This window comes from Cryptotermes secundus, unplaced genomic scaffold (assembly GCF_002891405.2).
Source record: "Cryptotermes secundus unplaced genomic scaffold, Csec_1.0 scaffold280, whole genome shotgun sequence".
NCBI classification, from domain to species: Eukaryota; Metazoa; Arthropoda; class Insecta; order Blattodea; family Kalotermitidae; genus Cryptotermes; species Cryptotermes secundus.
Genome location: NW_019720566.1, coordinates 1695574 through 1699425, shown reverse-complemented (window position 1 = coordinate 1699425; position 3852 = coordinate 1695574).

The window sequence follows — 3852 nt, the reverse complement described above, 5'->3', positions numbered from 1 at the left end:
TTTTAAGTGTTTTTCTAGAAATCCTGAAGAAACCCGAGATCCTAACCGGTTGCTTTCCGAATACTCGTACAAGTCAGGTACGTTATCACTGAGGCTAACCTGCTTTTCAGTCTTTCTGTCAGTGAGTTAGTCAGCTGTTCGCTAAGTTACTATGTCGCATACTTTACTAATTCAGTTTGTAGTCAATACTTGGAAAACTTAGCACGTATTTTGTCACGGTCCGTCACACACGTGTTTCGTTTTAACGACCTACAAATGCAGATGACTTTTTCTCAGGCATCCGATGTTCTGAATTTTGACCTTTTAGTGTCACTTTTTGTATCGTACTGTTATGGAGTTTCCCTCGTGCAACTTAGTCACGTATGTGGGCACTGCTGGAAGAACGTCCGAAAACAGGCTTAAGTTTAAGCGGTAATGTTTCTGATTAGTACTAGGGAAGTAGCTGGCTCAGATCTTCGCCGACATGCGACTGTCCTGACTGAGACCTTCGTGGTGTTCCTCAGTGACTCCAGGCAAATTATCGGAATATCTCGGATCAGATCAGTGCATGAACAGGATACAACATGCGTTTTGAAAAGGACACAACATTGCATAAAAATTAGTTTATTTGTTTGAACTTTTATTTCCTTAATAGAGAAATTCTGGTTAGTTTGTAAAGCTTTCCGAGACTGCCAAATAACCCTGTGTTTAAATCATTAGGGCTGCAAAATTATCGAATGACAACTTAAAAATCATTTAAATCTTATTCAACCACAGACGTAATATGCGTCGTGCTATGAGTTCATCTTTACAGTTACGTTTGTGAAAACAGGGACGTCACTACGTAAATATGAGCGCGCCATTAAAACAAGAGAGGCCGATCACATACCTTGCTTATTCGCCAATATTTTGTAATCACTGGATGATTCATAGACGTCAGTCATCATTGCCTAACTCATGCATTGATTCCTGTTGGAATAGCTGAGGGCCAAGAGTAAGGTTTTTGTGAAGACTGCCCCCCTCCAAATGAGAATAACATGGGCTCCATCATTAAAATACGTTATGCTCTACATTGAGAGCCGGGATAGCGCGATCGGTATAGCGACTGGGCGACCAGGGGGTGAGAGTTCGAGTCTCGGCAGGGTCAAGAATTTTCACTTCAGATCGTCTAGACTGGCTCTTGAGCCCACCCAGTCTTCTATCCAATGTGTATCGGGAGCTCTTTCCCTGGGAGTTAAGCGGCCGGGGCCTGAAGGTGACCACTTGTCTCCAGCTGGTGCCGAGATCAAGAGAACCTGTGTCCATACACGCACTCCCCCACATGTCTTCGCGGCGTAGTGTGTAATTACTTAAGCGCAGACGGAAGCCAGCAGCGAAGTCACGTTAATGGCACTGTACGTCCTATATAGGTAAATAGTTGACATTGTGTCATTCACAGAGGATATTTGTGATTTAACGCAGTTTTAACTGGGCATAACACGAGTCTCTTCATCCATCAGAGGTGCAAGAATTGAAGTTTTCATACTCTCACCCAGCAGACTGGAGCAGCGGTAGCAGTGTAGACTAATGTTCGGAAGGTACTCATACCTACGGAGCCACCGGCTATACATTTTTGTGATTTTCCTCAGTTACTGTAGACGAATTCCGAGATGGCTTGTTCACAAAAACCGCGGCTGACTCATTTCAGCTTCACAGGAATGTTCGCATCTCGTTTTACACCCTTAAACAGGATCGTGAAATAATCCAAGATTGAATGAATCTCCGATGTTGCTTCTGAGATTTGTCTAAACACGCCATTGCATTACGACGCCATATAATGAATTCTGGAAACGCGAGAATAACAGTTCTAGGCCTAACGGTTTGCATGTATGTGTTTTTGCCTCTTACCAACTTCTGTATCGTCTATACAATATCGTAGTGAGGATTCTTGGGTTCGCGGCGCAGCTTAAGGGTTTGACTTCCATGCACGATTGCACCTCACACATTCTCATAAGTTCACAGCTCTTCATCACATTCAATACCAACCCCAAATATGTTAAAGCACGCACACATCCGTCATCTATATTTAAGCAGCAAAATCTCTTCCTTAAGTTGGACGCTATTGGAAGCGTTTTAAACAAACTCCGTGATTTTAGTCCGCAAGCGAACTATACCGACCGAGCGACCGCCGCTTGTCGGCGAAGTTAGTGCCAACTTTTGCGGATAGAGGGTGTCGCGTGGTCAACGCAACGAATCCCCACGGCCGTTAATCTCAGTTTTCTAGACCGGAGCAGCTATTTCCTTGAAATAGTTGCTCAATTATCATCACAAGGCCGAGTGGACCCCGTTCCTTTAAAATAAATAAAGAAGCGAGAAATACGATCATATTTATGTGTATTATATTCAAAACCGACATGTGCGAAACGGAAATAAAAAATGAGTTTTCAAAATTAATAACGTTTACACTGAAATTTGGGCTCCCTGAAGGCAGAAGAGGGCCTCCAGAGGCTGGAGCGCTGTATAGGCCACTCGCACCATAGTAGCCAGGCCTACGTCATGCAGGAATGTAATATTTCCTGTTAGTACTTGTAGGCCGATGTGCCGATATAATACGCCAGCTATGCACCAAATTGGTTTACTTAAATATAAATTACAAAATGCGTTTTGGCGTCATAGGATAGTTGACGATTTGTTTTGAAAAATGGCGTCCATAGGTTGTCAAGATTATGACTAGATGAAGCTCTATCTGGTCCCCATATTCTTCATAGTGGCATAGCACAGGAACGGCTTAGCGGAAGAAAGATATTTACCTCACATAATGAGTGTATTTTGAGCCGAAAGATTGGGTCGCATTTTGGAACTCCGCCTATTATGGAATGAATGTTTGTAGGCTTATGCGTTTCCTTTGGCTGTCAGACATCCTATCAATCGTTATAATTCCTTTGAACTGAGAGTTCTGCCGTGATCTGATTCCAGGTGACTGCGAAAGTTCTCTGAGAATGAGTTCCAGGAATGGTGAGAGCCCGGGAAATGCGGTCAAACAACCAGAGATTAAAATATGTCTCTTGTACTTTACAGCCGCTGATTAAATATAGAATAACAAGGATGCAAAGATGAAATCCATGTCACCTGAATGCGCAAAGTTTGCGCGTTCTTTTCTTCCGCCTTTCCAGCTTTGATAAAGATGTTAGCAATACTTTATACAAGCTCTAAAATTCGTTGCTGTGGCTATCTCATTGCTATCATTACTGTGATTTATGTTAATTACAGTTGTTACTGCTGTTAATTTAATCGCAAATGTTGCTTCCACTTCACGCATTCGTGCGTTCTCCGCTTTCTAATTGCGCATCGTAGAAAGTTAAAAAGGAGATTGTGGGCTAGCCTCCGATGGTGTAACTTTCATATCAAATATGATGAAAATTCTCCCAGCAGTTTTCGACGTGAAACGTGCAGACTTAGTTGTCCTATATGCATCATTTCATGCACATTGTTGAAAGAACTCATAACAGAGCGACAGATTTGTACTACCTTGTCGGATTGCTGCATAACTTCTGCTGTTGGTGCAGGACCGTTGAGTAATCTACAAATAAATTAAACATTCAGCTTGTCATCCGGAGTATGGTGATTTTTATTCATTGTGCAAACTATCATGATCTGGTGATGCTGACGTAGATCGGAATGGAAACAACATATTCAACCATTATTGATGTTCAGTACGAACTGGGTCACTAGGAGTTCCCTTATGGACAATCGGAGAAGAAACCAACACCTGTTGTGATAATACTCCATTTTCTACAGAAATTAAGTCACTGATCTTTAGTCTACACTCTGACTCCTTCTGCTTGTTGAATAGAATGTTGTAACAGGCTTACTCATACTTTCATCGCCTTCAAC